This window comes from Hyla sarda, unplaced genomic scaffold (genome assembly GCF_029499605.1).
Source record: "Hyla sarda isolate aHylSar1 unplaced genomic scaffold, aHylSar1.hap1 scaffold_107, whole genome shotgun sequence".
NCBI classification, from domain to species: domain Eukaryota; kingdom Metazoa; phylum Chordata; class Amphibia; order Anura; family Hylidae; genus Hyla; species Hyla sarda.
The window spans coordinates 301,247-321,631 of NW_026607689.1; the positions used below are offsets into that span (position 1 = coordinate 301,247).

General features: G+C 45.3%; 6 non-coding genes and 2 pseudogenes across 6 annotated transcripts; all 8 read left to right on the forward strand.

Moving 5' to 3' along the window:
- Positions 1 to 88: 88 nt before the first annotated feature.
- LOC130300141 (U2 spliceosomal RNA) lies at positions 89 to 248 on the forward strand (annotated as a pseudogene).
- Positions 249 to 941: 693 nt separating this feature from the next.
- On the forward strand, positions 942 to 1,132 carry LOC130300119 (U2 spliceosomal RNA). The gene has a single exon (XR_008851130.1). It is a non-coding gene; the product is annotated as a U2 spliceosomal RNA (small nuclear RNA).
- Positions 1,133 to 3,227: 2,095 nt separating this feature from the next.
- On the forward strand, positions 3,228 to 3,360 carry LOC130300149 (U2 spliceosomal RNA; annotated as a pseudogene).
- A 5,170-nt stretch (positions 3,361 to 8,530) lies between these two features.
- Positions 8,531 to 8,715, forward strand: LOC130300103 (U2 spliceosomal RNA). Its single transcript, XR_008851116.1, has one exon. It is a non-coding gene; the product is annotated as a U2 spliceosomal RNA (small nuclear RNA).
- Positions 8,716 to 10,810: 2,095 nt separating this feature from the next.
- LOC130299977 (U2 spliceosomal RNA) lies at positions 10,811 to 11,001 on the forward strand. The gene has a single exon (XR_008850997.1). It is a non-coding gene; the product is annotated as a U2 spliceosomal RNA (small nuclear RNA).
- A 2,088-nt stretch (positions 11,002 to 13,089) lies between these two features.
- LOC130299978 (U2 spliceosomal RNA) lies at positions 13,090 to 13,280 on the forward strand. Its single transcript, XR_008850998.1, has one exon. It is a non-coding gene; the product is annotated as a U2 spliceosomal RNA (small nuclear RNA).
- A 2,086-nt stretch (positions 13,281 to 15,366) lies between these two features.
- LOC130299979 (U2 spliceosomal RNA) lies at positions 15,367 to 15,557 on the forward strand. The gene has a single exon (XR_008850999.1). It is a non-coding gene; the product is annotated as a U2 spliceosomal RNA (small nuclear RNA).
- Positions 15,558 to 17,637: 2,080 nt separating this feature from the next.
- Positions 17,638 to 17,828, forward strand: LOC130299980 (U2 spliceosomal RNA). Its single transcript, XR_008851000.1, has one exon. It is a non-coding gene; the product is annotated as a U2 spliceosomal RNA (small nuclear RNA).
- Positions 17,829 to 20,385: the final 2,557 nt, after the last annotated feature.

Below are 20,385 nucleotides of genomic sequence, written 5' to 3' on the forward strand. Positions count from 1 at the left end.
CATGGAAAATTGTCTGGCAGCCTCCCTGACAGCAAGCAGTGATAGTGCCCATGAAGGGCACCTTGTTGGGCCCGCCCCTTTCACGGTTATCGCTTCTCGGCCTTTTGGCTAAGATCAAGTGTAGTATCTGTTCTTATCAGTTTTCATGCTGGTGGGGATGGGTGCTGCATGGAGGATGCAGGCGTACCAGGGCTTTCCGGGGCTGGTTCTGAGGAATCAGCTCGACGGCTGCCCCGATGTGACCTGTTCCCTCCGGGTCTCGCCATGAGGCTGAGAGGGTCTAGAGCCGAGGTACTTTTGTGCCTCGGGGAGTGGTGACCCCGAGGTGCCGAAACTCACTGGGAGAATAGACTCACTGAGTTGAAGCACGGGCACCATAATCTCTTCACCTTGTGGCACTCACCTCTTGATTCCCGGCCTTCTGGCTAGGATCAGAGAAATTTTTATAGATCCGGCCGGATGTCCGGGCAGTATATCTGCACACATTCACTTATTTATTTCTTTTTTGTCTCACTGTGTCACTTTTTGCGTGTTGTGTGTTCACAGGATTTGTCAGGATGCGGTAGCCCTTCTGGGTGTCCCTCCTGGCGGTCTAGGGGAGGTGTGTGTGGCCATTAGGTTCCGCACCTCCCTGCAAACACCCCGGGTACTCCTGCTTTGGCAGGGTACCTACCGTAATCGGCTCTGCGGGCAGATACCTTGGCCAACGCCAAGGGGGATGCCGGGAGCATTTGTGGTCCCCTAGTAGCTTCGGCGAAAAGGGACATCGAACCTGGAACCTCGCAGGTACCTTTTGGTCCGGAGGCGAAGGGTAAGGTTTGTTGGGGGGCCTCTCTCCTATCGGAGAAGGGCTTGCGATAGACCGCATCCTTTGTGCACGTTTTTTTAGTGTAACACGTTTGCACTTTTTCTTGCACTTTGGGTGAATCGAAAGCACGTTCCTCGGCTTTAGATAAAAAAAAAAAAAAAAAAAAAAAAATCTGTTCTTATCAGTTTAATATCTGATACGTCCCCTATCTGGGGACCATATATTAAATGGATTTTTGAGAACGGGGGCCGATTTCGAAGCTTGCTTCCGTCGCCCTATGCATTGACCCGATATGGCAGTATCTTCGGGTACAGTGCACCACCCCCTTACAGGGTTAAAAAGAAAGATTCCTACTTTCATTGCTACCTGCTTGCTGGCTAGCCAGCTAGCCAGCCCTGTGGGCCTTGCTGCTGCTGCAGCCAAAAAACAAAAGGTGGTGCTGCTGCTGCTTCTGCTGCTTCTGCTTCTGCTTGTGTCTGGCCGCTGTTGGAGCGTCCAGGCACAGGACTTCTGCTGCTGCTGACTAAATGGCCTCCTTAATTGGATCATTTGAGTAGCCAGCACACCTGTGCAGGTAGGGCATGACATGATAGGCAGCTGCCTTGATAGCGGGTGGGTGCTGAATGTTCCTAATTGACAAAATAAGATTAATGCTTATGAAGAAATATAAAATCTCATCCCTTCCCCAATATCGCGCCACACCCCTACCCCTTAATTCCCTGGTTGAACTTGATGGACATATGTCTTTTTTCGACCGTACTAACTATGTAACTATGTAACATAACATGGGGGGGGGGGGGGTCTCCTGGCTGTTCACACAGGTGTGTCATTGCTGTACATTGACCATGCATTGCTTCTGTGGTATTGCAAAGGCAAAGACAAATGCTTCCAGCCATCCATTGCACTAATGGATTGGTCATCAGCTGGCTGTCTATGTCCCGCATCAATATAGACCAAAGTACAGAGGGTTAGGCTATGCTATTGGGCACCTACCTGATGCATCAGAAGGTGCGAGGCCCTTGCTAAATTCTGTGCACAGACTTTGAGATCTATACTTTAGACTGTATCTAAACCTGCTCCAACATGGACTGACATTCTGGCCTACTTTCAGCCGATGCGACTTGTCTGTCGCTGAACAGTCGCTTTTTATGTATTCAGCACCTATGTATAATGTTGTAAAAATGCTCTAGAAGCTAAAGTCGCAGAAATGTCACACATATTTGGCCTGCAGCTTTCTGTGCGACAAATTCAGACAGGAAAAATCAGTATAAATCCTTAGAAAATTATCCCCCAGTGTCTCCATCTGCTGGCGGTATTGAATAAGCATTGCTGCACTGATGGGGTATGCATTAGACGAAAAAAAAGAAGAAAAAGAAGAATAATACGCCCAGAAAAGAGGCGAAAAGGAGAAAAACGTAAAAAAACGTGAAAAAAAAGTAAGAGGAAGAGAAGGGAAAAAAAGGTGGAAATGGGTTTAAAAGTGATTTCGGCGGAGAAATATATATATATATATATATATATATATATATATATATATATATATATACGCGCACACACACACATATATATAAACGTATTCTCCGTTGAGATATTGCAGCCGCTGCTGTGTCCAGGCCCAGGAGCCTTAGCACTGTGCTGTGATGTCACTCAATACCACTGACATCACTAGGTGTAAACAACATCTCTCCTTTGCTGTGTATGTGACTATGGAGCTGTTTGGTGATGTCGTCTATTATGGCCTTCATAGAAGCAACAGGAGATTGTTGCATCCATCTAGAACCCTCAGAACTACAGTGCTATGATGTCACTCACTTCCACAGGCCTTGCAGAGTGTAAACAACAACAACCCAGCTTTGTTGTGTATGTAACCATAGGGATTTGTGATGTCACCTAGAACCTTCACAGCAGCGACAGCTTTATGAGGAGCATCAGCACTGCTCTGCCTGAGCAGAACCATCACCGCCATAGGTTGTCAAATAACCCGGGTTTAACCCACACAGGTAAGTCCAATGGGGTGCAGGCATGTCCTCTATGCTTACAGCTTCCCGTGGGTGTTGGTTTGATACCGTTTGGGGACAGCCAAGGAGGCATCTGCAGGCAACAAAGGTAGGTGTGTGCTTGTGTGTGTGTTTCCTATGCAGATCCTAAGCCCAGTGTCACATGCAAGTAGGAGGAGTAAGAAGGGTTCCTGGCAAATCCGGGTTATGGATTGCATTTAAAAAGGCCCCGTGGGAGTGCAATGGGCCCCTGTCTTGCTGCTTAGCAATAATGGTATGGGTTTAGGTTCTGCTGTGTGTACTGGTGGTTGACTGCCCCCCAGCCCAGAGTGTGCATGGAAAATTGTCTGGCAGCCTCCCTGACAGCAAGCAGTGATAGTGCCCATGAAGGGCACCTTGTTGGGCCCGCCCCTTTCACGGTTATCGCTTCTCGGCCTTTTGGCTAAGATCAAGTGTAGTAATACAGGAGATCTGGTCAGAAGGTACTCGGGTACCCCTCTCCTCGGCCTTGTGGGATCGCCCAGGTTTATTGCCTGGGCTTCACCCACTTGTTGCTATTGGGGAGAGGGCTTAGTCCCAGGGTAACGGGTTGCGATCGCCTCTCAAAGCCTTTGGGTGGAGAGAGGTTTGAGCGAATTGGCTGGTTGGTTGGAGCGGAGAGAACCAGACCAAAACACGAATGAACCATGGATGAAGATCTAGATCCTGGTTCGGTACCGGCTTATGCCCGGATTAAACACACTGTGCGGGTCATTCTCACAGGTGATGCGGCGGATGCACGTGGCATGAGGTTCGTGATAGAGGACGTGCTCGACAAGATTCTTAATGTTCGTAAGCGAGAGATTTTGGCCATCCAGGATTACCCTAAGCGGAGGATCTACGACTGCACTTTCATAGGGGAAGGCGTATTCTTAGATGCAGTAATGAAAATTCCAAAGCAGGATGATCCGAGGCTTAAGGGTATCCAAATTGTCGAGCACGTCCTAGATGAAACCAAGTTGATTGTCGTGAAGATGTACTCCCCTTTTGTAAATCAGAGAGAGATCGATGGGTTCCTGGCAGCCTACTTTAAAAAGGTGGAGTTCAGAGGAAAAATCATGAACGACTGTGGTGTCTGGACCTCAAAATGGCGATATCAAGTCACGTGCAACAAAGACCCCACCCTCCCAGGGGGGATACTATTACCGCCTGCTCGTTTTAAATTAAACAATGTGTGTGGCGACCTCTTTTTTGCGGGAATGCCAAACTTCTGCAGAAGGTGCCAACGTTATGGGCACATAAAGGAAAATTGTGAAAGTTCCTGTAAGAAATGTGGAAGCATGCAACATGAAACAGAAAAATGTGATAAGGGTTTGAGATGTAATTTTTGCCGTCACTTTGGTCACGTGTATGCTTTCTGTCCCCACAGACCAAAAAAAACCACAGAACAGCAAGGGCAACCCAAGAGAGACGTCCGGAGACCAGCCTGGGGAAAAGCCAGAGAGGAGGAGCACCCCCCACAAGAAGAGGTAAGCTGTGAGATGGAGACCACGGCCCCCCCAAAAGAACCCCAGGAGAAAGAGGCACAGGTGGAAAGGGGGACCCCAAATGAGAGGAGGCCGGGGAAGAGAAATGCGAGAGGGGATCGGGCAGATACCTCAGAGAAGGTGGAAGAGCGAGAGGTGCCCGATTCCACCCCGGAAGGTCCTCCTGCTCGGGGTCCCCCTGAGTGTGAAAACCCGGACGGAGTAGCAAAGGTGAAAAGACGAAGGGGCTCCAAAGGGCGTCCGGACTCGGAGGTGGTCCAGGAGGAGCAGATGGAAGTTCCTGTCGTGACGGGGGCTCCAAGTGAAGCTCCTCCACAGGTCCCAGCGGTGGATACCCCTCCTCCTCCCAGCCAGGAGGAGGTTTCAGGGGTGACCATCTCCGAGGTCCCGGAAACGGACCTAAGTACGCACCCGACCCCTATGGAGGGGCAAGAGGTGGACGCCGAAAAAGAGAATGGAGCCCAGAAGCTGTTCTTACCAATGTACTCCGTCTATACACCTGTGGTCTTGGAAGAGGGGGGCTGCTCGAGCGATGGTGGTTCCTCTCCGGCTTCCTCTATGTGTACGGTAGAGTCAGAGGTGGGGGGTAACGAGAGCTCCAGTGCGCAATCTGGTTTTTAGTTTGTTATCTGAGCCTCCCTTTTTTTTACATCTCCAATGGCTGAGTTGTCCGGATTGTCTATGAATGTAAGAAGTATAAGTTCACGAGCGAAACGGGTTGCCCTTTTTAACTACTTGTCTATTTTTGCTGCTTCTGTGGTTTTCCTGCAGGAGTGCGGCATCCCGCATAGTTTAAATTATGAAAAGTATAAAAAAGATTGGGTACACGGTCCATCAGTCTGGTCTGGATCTAACGAATCCAGATCAGCAGGGGTCGCCATACTTTTTAAAGGAAATGCTTTTATTGATTTTATTCATGAGATTTTACCAGGCAGAATTTTATTGGTTAAAGCTTTTATTGATGGTATTAAATGGCAGTTTTTAAATTTTTATGGTTCACCCAATAAAAATGATAGAGCACGGATGTTAGAGATTTTACCCCTTTTTATCAATGATTCTGAACCTCTTATTTTAGCAGGTGATTTTAATTGTATTTTAAGGGGGGAGCACCGTTTTACCAATTCAGTAAGTAGAAACTATGATAAAACATCTTCTATGTTAAAAAATATGATTATTGATTTTAGACTTACTGATGTTTTTAAGAAATGCAATAGTATTTTACCAGAAAGAGACGGTGTGACCTGGAGCAACGCAAACTGCAGCTCCAGGATCGATTTTATCTTCTGTTCTTATCAAGTACTGCCTTTTAAGTGTGATGTTTTAACCAATGTTTTTTCTGATCACAAACTTTTATCTTTTAAGGTGAAGAGTGATTTTAGAAAAAAGACTGGGAGGAATGCCTGGAAGATGAATGTATCCCTTTTAGAAGATCCGCAGGTTTTATCCGATTTTATCAACTTCTACAAGGACTGCAGACGGGTAAGAGATCCTAACACTCCCATCAGTATATGGTGGGAGAAAATGAAAATAAAAATAAAAGAGTTTTTTATTAGAGTAGGGATCTCTAGAGCTAAAGAGAAGCGTGAGTTTTACTCCCTTCTAAATACCCGTCTGCAAACCCTGTACAAATTCAGAGACAATGGTATAGAGGTTTATAGAGAAATTACTGACTTAAAAAAAGAAATAAAACAGTGCCTGGAGCAGAAGGGAAAAGAGATAATTTTCAGATCCAAAATAAAGCACCTTGAAGAGAACGAGACCTGCTCCAGGTACTTTTTTAAGAAAGTAACGGATAAAAAGGTTTTAATTGATAATATACAAGGAGAAAAAGATGTACAGGGTATTTTAAAAAGGGTACATTCATTTTATGCGGATCTTTTTAATACAAAAAATATTGATATTGATTTTATGAATGACTCATTGAAGGAGATTACCAATGTTTTAGACCCTGTGTCCCAGTCTCTTTTACAGAGGGAGATCTCGGAACAGGAGGTTTTAGAGACGATCAGGAGTTTTAAATCCGGTAAGGTGCCTGGTCCTGACGGTATACCCATTGAGTTTTATGTCATTTTTTATGGTGTTTTAAAAGATGACCTTTTTTCCCTTTTTACAGAAGTATTTAAAACAAAAGCCCTCCCAGGTTCATGGAGGAAGGGTGATGTCTCCCTGCTGTTCAAAAAGGGAGACCGGTCAGATCTAAAGAACTGGAGACCAATCACCCTCCTCAACTGTGACTACAAAGTGATGGCAAAACTGTGCGCAAATAGATTAAAAAGTGTAATAGAGAAAATAATCCATTCAAATCAGGTCTGTGGGGTGCCTGGGAGGAGCATATGGGAAAATCTTAACCTTTTAAAAGATGTGATTAGTGACACAAAGTCTAGAAACGGAAAACTAGCCATTTTATCCTTAGACTTCGAGAAGGCTTTTGACAGAGTGTCACATTTTTATCTTTTTAAGGTTTTAGAGAAAATGGGTATACCTGAAGGCTTTTTATTGTCTCTTAAGGCCTTTTATAAAAACTGCACAAGCAAGATTTTAGTTAACGGTTTTAAGACACAGGATGTGATTTTAAATTCCGGAGTGAAGCAGGGGTGTCCTTTGTCCCCACTACTTTTCATATGTGCGCTTGAGCCTCTACTATGCACCTTGAGGAGAGATAAGCAAATAAGAGGGGTCCCCCTGCCGGGAGGAGGGGGACTAGAGGCTAAAGTAGTGGGGTACATGGACGATGTGGCAGTGCTTGGAAGGGACACCCCATCGCTTCAAAAAGCCCTAAAGCAAGTTGAATTTTTTTGTTGTGCCTCCGGTTTTAAGGTAAATTTTAATAAAAGCAGTGTTTTAAATATAGGAGGACTGTTTTTAAGGGATTTACCCATTCCTGTGTCTGAGTCTGTGCAGATTTTAGGGGTCTCCTTCAGTGAGTCAAACAATGGTTTTAATAGCTGGGACTTGGTGGCTCAAAAAATAAACACAAAAATTTGTATGTGGAACATGAGAAAGCTAACGATGGAGGGGAAGGTTTTAGTTACAAAGATGGTGATTTTACCCATTTTATTGTATCTTGGCATGGTCTTTCCACCCCCCGAAATGATTTTAAATAAAATTATTAAAGCATGTTTTACCTTTTTATGGAGCTCCAAGAGTGAAAAATTGAGAAGAGAGATCGTCATGATGCCAAAAGGTATGGGTGGAAAGGACTTCCCCGACATCAGGGCGTTCCTTTTTACCAAGTTTTTTAGCATGTGTGTTAGCACACTTTTTAAGGATAGTTACTGGTCATATTTTATCCGTTTTAATACAGGTTTTTTTATGAGGAGGAATGGGTGGTTTAAAACTGTTTTAAGCTGTCCTTATGCTTTTAATCTTCCCCAACAATACAAGATTTTAGAGAAAATTTTCAACTTGTACAACTTTAACGGAAAAAGTATTAATGAAGTAACTAATAGCAAAAAAATGTTAAAATATATTAAAGAAAGTGGTTTTATTGCCCCTGTGAATAATTTTAATGAAGAGAAATGCAGGAAAATATGGAAGATGGCAAATATGATTTATCTTTTTAATTCACAGAAAGATCTGGCCTGGAGCTGCATACACGAGTGTCTTCCATGCCGGGCATTCCAGCACCGAAGAAGGATGGCCAACACTGCAGTATGCCCGAGGGAGGGCTGCCAGGAACCCGAGACCGTGTACCACCTTTTCTGGACTTGTTTTTATGCAAAAAGGATATGGACTAAAATACTCCCTCTGGTGAAGAAGATAACAGAAATAAAGGACTTAAACTCTGCAGCTGTTTTTTATGGATGTCTGGAATGCCCAATACGGACTCAAGAGACAATGGCATGGAAGATCATAAACTGTGTTAAAGCAGCTCTATGGAATGCCAGAAACATTTTACTTTTTAAACATGAGATTTTATCTGTGAATGATGTTTTAGTTCTTTGTTTTAGTGATATGTACCAGTACTTTTTATTAGACAAGAAATATTATCCTTTATTAGCTAGAAAATGGTATTTTAATGAATGGAACGCCCTTTTGTAAAGCCACCAAGTGCCCATTTTAAGTGTATTATGATTGTATTTATGTGAACTTTTATTGTTATATGTGATTTTATTATCAAAATTTGTTTTTATTGAAAAAAAATTATATTTATAAATCGTAATGCACTTTGTAAAATGTTATGAATTCTAAATAAAAAGATACCCCTCAGGGGTAGCCAAGTTAAAAAAAATCTGTTCTTATCAGTTTAATATCTGATACGTCCCCTATCTGGGGACCATATATTAAATGGATTTTTGAGAACGGGGGCCGATTTCGAAGCTTGCTTCCGTCGCCCTATGCATTGACCCGATATGGCAGTATCTTCGGGTACAGTGCACCACCCCCTTACAGGGTTAAAAAGAAAGATTCCTACTTTCATTGCTACCTGCTTGCTGGCTAGCCAGCTAGCCAGCCCTGTGGGCCTTGCTGCTGCTGCAGCCAAAAAACAAAAGGTGGTGCTGCTGCTGCTTCTGCTGCTTCTGCTTCTGCTTGTGTCTGGCCGCTGTTGGAGCGTCCAGGCACAGGACTTCTGCTGCTGCTGACTAAATGGCCTCCTTAATTGGATCATTTGAGTAGCCAGCACACCTGTGCAGGTAGGGCATGACATGATAGGCAGCTGCCTTGATAGCGGGTGGGTGCTGAATGTTCCTAATTGACAAAATAAGATTAATGCTTATGAAGAAATATAAAATCTCATCCCTTCCCCAATATCGCGCCACACCCCTACCCCTTAATTCCCTGGTTGAACTTGATGGACATATGTCTTTTTTCGACCGTACTAACTATGTAACTATGCAACATAACATGGGGGGGGGGGGGGGGTCTCCTGGCTGTTCACACAGGTGTGTCATTGCTGTACATTGACCATGCATTGCTTCTGTGGTATTGCAAAGGCAAAGACAAATGCTTCCAGCCATCCATTGCACTAATGGATTGGTCATCAGCTGGCTGTCTATGTCCCGCATCAATATAGACCAAAGTACAGAGGGTTAGGCTATGCTATTGTGCACCTACCTGATGCATCAGAAGGTGCGAGGCCCTTGCTAAATTCTGTGCACAGACTTTGAGATCTATACTTTAGACTGTATCTAAACCTGCTCCAACATGGACTGACATTCTGGCCTACTTTCAGCCGATGCGACTTGTCTGTCGCTGAACAGTCGCTTTTTATGTATTCAGCACCTATGTATAATGTTGTAAAAATGCTCTAGAAGCTAAAGTCGCAGAAATGTCACACATATTTGGCCTGCAACTTTCTGTGCGACAAATTCAGACAGGAAAAATCTGTATAAATCCTTAGAAAATTATCCCCCAGTGTCTCCATCTGCTGGCGGTATTGAATAAGCATTGCTGCACTGATGGGGTATGCATTAGACGAAAAAAAAGAAGAAAAAGAAGAATAATACGCCCAGAAAAGAGGCGAAAAGGAGAAAAACGTAAAAAAACGTGAAAAAAAAGTAAGAGGAAGAGAAGAGAAAAAAAGGTGGAAATGGGTTTAAAAGTGATTTCGGCGGAGAAATATATATATATATATATATATATATATATATATATATATATATATACGCGCACACACACACATATATATAAACGTATTCTCCGTTGAGATATTGCAGCCGCTGCTGTGTCCAGGCCCAGGAGCCTTAGCACTGTGCTGTGATGTCACTCAATACCACTGACATCACTAGGTGTAAACAACATCTCTCCTTTGCTGTGTATGTGACTATGGAGCTGTTTGGTGATGTTGTCTATTATGGCCTTCATAGAAGCAACAGGAGATTGTTGCATCCATCTAGAACCCTCAGAACTACAGTGCTATGATGTCACTCACTTCCACAGGCCTTGCAGAGTGTAAACAACAACAACCCAGCTTTGTTGTGTATGTAACCATAGGGATTTGTGATGTCACCTAGAACCTTCACAGCAGCGACAGCTTTATGAGGAGCATCAGCACTGCTCTGCCTGAGCAGAACCATCACCGCCATAGGTTGTCAAATAACCCGGGTTTAACCCACACAGGTAAGTCCAATGGGGTGCAGGCATGTCCTCTATGCTTACAGCTTCCCGTGGGTGTTGGTTTGATACCGTTTGGGGACAGCCAAGGAGGCATCTGCAGGCAACAAAGGTAGGTGTGTGCTTGTGTGTGTGTTTCCTATGCAGATCCTAAGCCCAGTGTCACATGCAAGTAGGAGGAGTAAGAAGGGTTCCTGGCAAATCCGGGTTATGGATTGCATTTAAAAAGGCCCCGTGGGAGTGCAATGGGCCCCTGTCTTGCTGCTTAGCAATAATGGTATGGGTTTAGGTTCTGCTGTGTGTACTGGTGGTTGACTGCCCCCCAGCCCAGAGTGTGCATGGAAAATTGTCTGGCAGCCTCCCTGACAGCAAGCAGTGATAGTGCCCATGAAGGGCACCTTGTTGGGCCCGCCCCTTTCACGGTTATCGCTTCTCGGCCTTTTGGCTAAGATCAAGTGTAGTATCTGTTCTTATCAGTTTAATATCTGATACGTCCCCTATCTGGGGACCATATATTAAATGGATTTTTGAGAACGGGGGCCGATTTCGAAGCTTGCTTCCGTCGCCCTATGCATTGACCCGATATGGCAGTATCTTCGGGTACAGTGCACCACCCCCTTACAGGGTTAAAAAGAAAGATTCCTACTTTCATTGCTACCTGCTTGCTGGCTAGCCAGCTAGCCAGCCCTGTGGGCCTTGCTGCTGCTGCAGCCAAAAAACAAAAGGTGGTGCTGCTGCTGCTTCTGCTGCTTCTGCTTCTGCTTGTGTCTGGCCGCTGTTGGAGCGTCCAGGCACAGGACTTCTGCTGCTGCTGACTAAATGGCCTCCTTAATTGGATCATTTGAGTAGCCAGCACACCTGTGCAGGTAGGGCATGACATGATAGGCAGCTGCCTTGATAGCGGGTGGGTGCTGAATGTTCCTAATTGACAAAATAAGATTAATGCTTATGAAGAAATATAAAATCTCATCCCTTCCCCAATATCGCGCCACACCCCTACCCCTTAATTCCCTGGTTGAACTTGATGGACATATGTCTTTTTTCGACCGTACTAACTATGTAACTATGTAACATAACATGGGGGGGGGGGGGGGTCTCCTGGCTGTTCACACAGGTGTGTCATTGCTGTACATTGACCATGCATTGCTTCTGTGGTATTGCAAAGGCAAAGACAAATGCTTCCAGCCATCCATTGCACTAATGGATTGGTCATCAGCTGGCTGTCTATGTCCCGCATCAATATAGACCAAAGTACAGAGGGTTAGGCTATGCTATTGTGCACCTACCTGATGCATCAGAAGGTGCGAGGCCCTTGCTAAATTCTGTGCACAGACTTTGAGATCTATACTTTAGACTGTATCTAAACCTGCTCCAACATGGACTGACATTCTGGCCTACTTTCAGCCGATGCGACTTGTCTGTCGCTGAACAGTCGCTTTTTATGTATTCAGCACCTATGTATAATGTTGTAAAAATGCTCTAGAAGCTAAAGTCGCAGAAATGTCACACATATTTGGCCTGCAACTTTCTGTGCGACAAATTCAGACAGGAAAAATCTGTATAAATCCTTAGAAAATTATCCCCCAGTGTCTCCATCTGCTGGCGGTATTGAATAAGCATTGCTGCACTGATGGGGTATGCATTAGACGAAAAAAAAGAAGAAAAAGAAGAATAATACGCCCAGAAAAGAGGCGAAAAGGAGAAAAACGTAAAAAAACGTGAAAAAAAAGTAAGAGGAAGAGAAGGGAAAAAAAGGTGGAAATGGGTTTAAAAGTGATTTCGGCGGAGAAATATATATATATATATATATATATATATATATATATATATACGCGCACACACACACATATATATAAACGTATTCTCCGTTGAGATATTGCAGCCGCTGCTGTGTCCAGGCCCAGGAGCCTTAGCACTGTGCTGTGATGTCACTCAATACCACTGACATCACTAGGTGTAAACAACATCTCTCCTTTGCTGTGTATGTGACTATGGAGCTGTTTGGTGATGTCGTCTATTATGGCCTTCATAGAAGCAACAGGAGATTGTTGCATCCATCTAGAACCCTCAGAACTACAGTGCTATGATGTCACTCACTTCCACAGGCCTTGCAGAGTGTAAACAACAACAACCCAGCTTTGTTGTGTATGTAACCATAGGGATTTGTGATGTCACCTAGAACCTTCACAGCAGCGACAGCTTTATGAGGAGCATCAGCACTGCTCTGCCTGAGCAGAACCATCACCGCCATAGGTTGTCAAATAACCCGGGTTTAACCCACACAGGTAAGTCCAATGGGGTGCAGGCATGTCCTCTATGCTTACAGCTTCCCGTGGGTGTTGGTTTGATACCGTTTGGGGACAGCCAAGGAGGCATCTGCAGGCAACAAAGGTAGGTGTGTGCTTGTGTGTGTGTTTCCTATGCAGATCCTAAGCCCAGTGTCACATGCAAGTAGGAGGAGTAAGAAGGGTTCCTGGCAAATCCGGGTTATGGATTGCATTTAAAAAGGCCCCGTGGGAGTGCAATGGGCCCCTGTCTTGCTGCTTAGCAATAATGGTATGGGTTTAGGTTCTGCTGTGTGTACTGGTGGTTGACTGCCCCCCAGCCCAGAGTGTGCATGGAAAATTGTCTGGCAGCCTCCCTGACAGCAAGCAGTGATAGTGCCCATGAAGGGCACCTTGTTGGGCCCGCCCCTTTCACGGTTATCGCTTCTCGGCCTTTTGGCTAAGATCAAGTGTAGTATCTGTTCTTATCAGTTTAATATCTGATACGTCCCCTATCTGGGGACCATATATTAAATGGATTTTTGAGAACGGGGGCCGATTTCGAAGCTTGCTTCCGTCGCCCTATGCATTGACCCGATATGGCAGTATCTTCGGGTACAGTGCACCACCCCCTTACAGGGTTAAAAAGAAAGATTCCTACTTTCATTGCTACCTGCTTGCTGGCTAGCCAGCTAGCCAGCCCTGTGGGCCTTGCTGCTGCTGCAGCCAAAAAACAAAAGGTGGTGCTGCTGCTGCTTCTGCTGCTTCTGCTTCTGCTTGTGTCTGGCCGCTGTTGGAGCGTCCAGGCACAGGACTTCTGCTGCTGCTGACTAAATGGCCTCCTTAATTGGATCATTTGAGTAGCCAGCACACCTGTGCAGGTAGGGCATGACATGATAGGCAGCTGCCTTGATAGCGGGTGGGTGCTGAATGTTCCTAATTGACAAAATAAGATTAATGCTTATGAAGAAATATAAAATCTCATCCCTTCCCCAATATCGCGCCACACCCCTACCCCTTAATTCCCTGGTTGAACTTGATGGACATATGTCTTTTTTCGACCGTACTAACTATGTAACTATGTAACATAACATGGGGGGGGGGGGGGGGGTCTCCTGGCTGTTCACACAGGTGTGTCATTGCTGTACATTGACCATGCATTGCTTCTGTGGTATTGCAAAGGCAAAGACAAATGCTTCCAGCCATCCATTGCACTAATGGATTGGTCATCAGCTGGCTGTCTGTGTCCCGCATCAATATAGACCAAAGTACAGAGGGTTAGGCTATGCTATTGTGCACCTACCTGATGCATCAGAAGGTGCGAGGCCCTTGCTAAATTCTGTGCACAGACTTTGAGATCTATACTTTAGACTGTATCTAAACCTGCTCCAACATGGACTGACATTCTGGCCTACTTTCAGCCGATGCGACTTGTCTGTCGCTGAACAGTCGCTTTTTATGTATTCAGCACCTATGTATAATGTTGTAAAAATGCTCTAGAAGCTAAAGTCGCAGAAATGTCACACATATTTGGCCTGCAACTTTCTGTGCGACAAATTCAGACAGGAAAAATCAGTATAAATCCTTAGAAAATTATCCCCCAGTGTCTCCATCTGCTGGCGGTATTGAATAAGCATTGCTGCACTGATGGGGTATGCATTAGATGAAAAAAAAGAAGAAAAAGAAGAATAATACGCCCAGAAAAGAGGCGAAAAGGAGAAAAACGTAAAAAAACGTGAAAAAAAAGTAAGAGGAAGAGAAGGGAAAAAAAGGTGGAAATGGGTTTAAAAGTGATTTCGGCGGAGAAATATATATATATATATATATATATATATATATATATACGCGCACACACACACATATATATAAACGTATTCTCCGTTGAGATATTGCAGCCGCTGCTGTGTCCAGGCCCAGGAGCCTTAGCACTGTGCTGTGATGTCACTCAATACCACTGACATCACTAGGTGTAAACAACATCTCTCCTTTGCTGTGTATGTGACTATGGAGCTGTTTGGTGATGTCGTCTATTATGGCCTTCATAGAAGCAACAGGAGATTGTTGCATCCATCTAGAACCCTCAGAACTACAGTGCTATGATGTCACTCACTTCCACAGGCCTTGCAGAGTGTAAACAACAACAACCCAGCTTTGTTGTGTATGTAACCATAGGGATTTGTGATGTCACCTAGAACCTTCACAGCAGCGACAGCTTTATGAGGAGCATCAGCACTGCTCTGCCTGAGCAGAACCATCACCGCCATAGGTTGTCAAATAACCCGGGTTTAACCCACACAGGTAAGTCCAATGGGGTGCAGGCATGTCCTCTATGCTTACAGCTTCCCGTGGGTGTTGGTTTGATACAGTTTGGGGACAGCCAAGGAGGCATCTGCAGGCAACAAAGGTAGGTGTGTGCTTGTGTGTGTGTTTCCTATGCAGATCCTAAGCCCAGTGTCACATGCAAGTAGGAGGAGTAAGAAGGGTTCCTGGCAAATCCGGGTTATGGATTGCATTTAAAAAGGCCCCGTGGGAGTGCAATGGGCCCCTGTCTTGCTGCTTAGCAATAATGGTATGGGTTTAGGTTCTGCTGTGTGTACTGGTGGTTGACTGCCCCCCAGCCCAGAGTGTGCATGGAAAATTGTCTGGCAGCCTCCCTGACAGCAAGCAGTGATAGTGCCCATGAAGGGCACCTTGTTGGGCCCGCCCCTTTCACGGTTATCGCTTCTCGGCCTTTTGGCTAAGATCAAGTGTAGTATCTGTTCTTATCAGTTTAATATCTGATACGTCCCCTATCTGGGGACCATATATTAAATGGATTTTTGAGAACGGGGGCCGATTTCGAAGCTTGCTTCCGTCGCCCTATGCATTGACCCGATATGGCAGTATCTTCGGGTACAGTGCACCACCCCCTTACAGGGTTAAAAAGAAAGATTCCTACTTTCATTGCTACCTGCTTGCTGGCTAGCCAGCTAGCCAGCCCTGTGGGCCTTGCTGCTGCTGCAGCCAAAAAACAAAAGGTGGTGCTGCTGCTGCTTCTGCTGCTTCTGCTTCTGCTTGTGTCTGGCCGCTGTTGGAGCGTCCAGGCACAGGACTTCTGCTGCTGCTGACTAAATGGCCTCCTTAATTGGATCATTTGAGTAGCCAGCACACCTGTGCAGGTAGGGCATGACATGATAGGCAGCTGCCTTGATAGCGGGTGGGTGCTGAATGTTCCTAATTGACAAAATAAGATTAATGCTTATGAAGAAATATAAAATCTCATCCCTTCCCCAATATCGCGCCACACCCCTACCCCTTAATTCCCTGGTTGAACTTGATGGACATATGTCTTTTTTCGACCGTACTAACTATGTAACTATGTAACATAACATGGGGGGGGGGGGGGGGGTCTCCTGGCTGTTCACACAGGTGTGTCATTGCTGTACATTGACCATGCATTGCTTCTGTGGTATTGCAAAGGCAAAGACAAATGCTTCCAGCCATCCATTGCACTAATGGATTGGTCATCAGCTGGCTGTCTATGTCCCGCATCAATATAGACCAAAGTACAGAGGGTTAGGCTATGCTATTGTGCACCTACCTGATGCATCAGAAGGTGCGAGGCCCTTGCTAAATTCTGTGCACAGACTTTGAGATCTATACTTTAGACTGTATTTAAACCTGCTCCAACATGGACTGACATTCTGGCCTACTTTCAGCCGATGCGACTTGTCTGTCGCTGAACAGTCGCTTTTTATGTATTCAGCACCTATGTATAATGTTGTAAAAATGCTCTAGAAGCTAAAGTCGCAGAAATGTCACACATATTTGGCCTGCAACTTTCTGTGCGACAAATTCAGACAGGAAAAATCAGTATAAATCCTTAGAAAATTATCCCCCAGTGTCTCCATCTGCTGGCGGTATTGAATAAGCATTGCTGCACTGATGGGGTATGCATTAGATGAAAAAAAAGAAGAAAAAGAAGAATAATACGCCCAGAAAAGAGGCGAAAAGGAGAAAAACGTAAAAAAACGTGAAAAAAAAGTAAGAGGAAGAGAAGGGAAAAAAAGGTGGAAATGGGTTTAAAAGTGATTTCGGCGGAGAAATATATATATATATATATATATATATATATACGCGCACACACACACATATATATAAACGTATTCTCCGTTGAGATATTGCAGCCGCTGCTGTGTCCAGGCCCAGGAGCCTTAGCACTGTGCTGTGATGTCACTCAATACCACTGACATCACTAGGTGTAAACAACATCTCTCCTTTGCTGTGTATGTGACTATGGAGCTGTTTGGTGATGTCGTCTATTATGGCCTTCATAGAAGCAACAGGAGATTGTTGCATCCATCTAGAACCCTCAGAACTACAGTGCTATGATGTCACTCACTTCCACAGGCCTTGCAGAGTGTAAACAACAACAACCCAGCTTTGTTGTGTATGTAACCATAGGGATTTGTGATGTCACCTAGAACCTTCACAGCAGCGACAGCTTTATGAGGAGCATCAGCACTGCTCTGCCTGAGCAGAACCATCACCGCCATAGGTTGTCAAATAACCCGGGTTTAACCCACACAGGTAAGTCCAATGGGGTGCAGGCATGTCCTCTATGCTTACAGCTTCCCGTGGGTGTTGGTTTGATACTGTTTGGGGACAGCCAAGGAGGCATCTGCAGGCAACAAAGGTAGGTGTGTGCTTGTGTGTGTGTTTCCTATGCAGATCCTAAGCCCAGTGTCACATGCAAGTAGGAGGAGTAAGAAGGGTTCCTGGCAAATCCGGGTTATGGATTGCATTTAAAAAGGCCCCGTGGGAGTGCAATGGGCCCCTGTCTTGCTGCTTAGCAATAATGGTATGGGTTTAGGTTCTGCTGTGTGTACTGGTGGTTGACTGCCCCCCAGCCCAGAGTGTGCATGGAAAATTGTCTGGCAGCCTCCCTGACAGCAAGCAGTGATAGTGCCCATGAAGGGCACCTTGTTGGGCCCGCCCCTTTCACGGTTATCGCTTCTCGGCCTTTTGGCTAAGATCAAGTGTAGTATCTGTTCTTATCAGTTTAATATCTGATACGTCCCCTATCTGGGGACCATATATTAAATGGATTTTTGAGAACGGGGGCCGATTTCGAAGCTTGCTTCCGTCGCCCTATGCATTGACCCGATATGGCAGTATCTTCGGGTACAGTGCACCACCCCCTTACAGGGTTAAAAAGAAAGATTCCTACTTTCATTGCTACCTGCTTGCTGGCTAGCCAGCTAGCCAGCCCTGTGGGCCTTGCTGCTGCTGCAGCCAAAAAACAAAAGGTGGTGCTGCTGCTGCTTCTGCTGCTTCTGCTTCTGCTTGTGTCTGGCCGCTGTTGGAGCGTCCAGGCACAGGACTTCTGCTGCTGCTGACTAAATGGCCTCCTTAATTGGATCATTTGAGTAGCCAGCACACCTGTGCAGGTAGGGCATGACATGATAGGCAGCTGCCTTGATAGCGGGTGGGTGCTGAATGTTCCTAATTGACAAAATAAGATTAATGCTTATGAAGAAATATAAAATCTCATCCCTTCCCCAATATCGCGCCACACCCCTACCCCTTAATTCCCTGGTTGAACTTGATGGACATATGTCTTTTTTCGACCGTACTAACTATGTAACTATGTAACATAACATGGGGGGGGGGGGGGTCTCCTGGCTGTTCACACAGGTGTGTCATTGCTGTACATTGACCATGCATTGCTTCTGTGGTATTGCAAAGGCAAAGACAAATGCTTCCAGCCATCCATTGCACTAATGGATTGGTCATCAGCTGGCTGTCTATGTCCCGCATCAATATAGACCAAAGTACAGAGGGTTAGGCTATGCTATTGTGCACCTACCTGATGCATCAGAAGGTGCGAGGCCCTTGCTAAATTCTGTGCACAGACTTTGAGATCTATACTTTAGACTGTGTCTAAACCTGCTCCAACATGGACTGACATTCTGGCCTACTTTCAGCCGATGCGACTTGTCTGTCGCTGAACAGTCGCTTTTTATGTATTCAGCACCTATGTATAATGTTGTAAAAATGCTCTAGAAGCTAAAGTCGCAGAAATGTCACACATATTTGGCCTGCAACTTTCTGTGCGACAAATTCAGACAGGAAAAATCAGTATAAATCCTTAGAAAATTATCCCCCAGTGTCTCCATCTGCTGGCGGTATTGAATAAGCATTGCTGCACTGATGGGGTATGCATTAGACGAAAAAAAAGAAGAAAAAGAAGAATAATACGCCCAGAAAAGAGGCGAAAAGGAGAAAAACGTAAAAAAACGTGAAAAAAAAGTAAGAGGAAGAGAAGGGAAAAAAAGGTGGAAATGGGTTTAAAAGTGATTTCGGCGGAGAAATATATATTTGTGGTCGTGGCCCATGATAGTGGAATTGGACGTACTTACCAATGCTTGTCTTGATCTGTTTGTTTCACAACTCGTCCACCTGTAAAACACATCCTGCCACTGAACACACATGCCTTAACCTGGACTGATACTAACTGACCCTTACTACTGAATCTTAACAGCGGTTGAATTGTGCCCAAACCGCGAACGAGGGCACGCCTATAGTGGGCATGCCCTATTGGTGATAAATGAAAAATGGGTTTGGGAGGGTGGGCAACGCTGTGCGATGAACGTGCCGGCTTGCAGAGAGGCCGAACGTTAAATACACCCGGCCCCTCCCACAAATTCAGCCGTAGGCTTCTCACTTGTGGTCGTGGCCCATGATAGTGGAATTGGACGTACTTACCAATGCTTGTCTTGATCTGTTTGTTTCACAACTCGTCCACCTGTAAAACACATCCTGCCACTGAACACACATGCCTTAACCTGGACTGATACTAACTGACCCTTACTACTGAATCTTAACAGCGGTTGAATTGTGCCCAAACCGCGAACGAGGGCACGCCTATAGTGGGCAAAAAATGATAACACGGTTAGGTAAATGGTGAAAGCAAAATTACTTTTATTTATTACAGCACTAAAAATTTGAATACATCCGCCATTTCTAACTGGGGGTTGGGAATGTATGCCGCATAGGCATCTGATTTCCATCTTCCTAATTTTTTTAATATATGGACCGGTACTCCGTGTTTGGAGGCTGCGGAGGCTGCTCCAATGCGGAACGAGTGTCCTGAGTAGCAGCGTGGGTCAAGACCTAACAGCCTAATCAACGTGCGTACATGACTGACAAACTGAGCGGTGGTGAGAGGAGCTGAATCAAAAGGCAGCAGTGGCCTTAACTCTGGTTTGCCATTCATGATGTTTACCCACTCCGTGAGTACCGCAAGAGGGCACCAGGGGTTACCGGAGGGATAATACCGCACCATGGTGGACTCCCTGCAGGTTTTCGTGACCCGTAGTGTGAGCTCTGCATGACTTTGCTTAATGCTGAGTTGGCCTATGTCTACGAGTGATCTCCCCAGGCCTCAAAAACCCATAAAGCGCCAAATATATGCCGACCTTGATAACCTTGCTGTGGAACCATCCGAACGGGGCGGAGTCGAGAAGATTCGACATGTTTCTGAAGATTTCCCCTGTAATAGGTTGCCGTGTACCCACCCGCGGGATGGAGGTAGAATTAACCCCTTTTAATGCCGCTTTGATAAGATGTATTGAGCATATGGAAGGCTCTTCAGGGAATTGTAAAGCATGGTAGTGTTGAATTCCGGATATATGTAACTTGATGGAGTTGTAAGACAAGCTCAGGTCAGAGTGGCAAAAGGCAATGAACTGTAG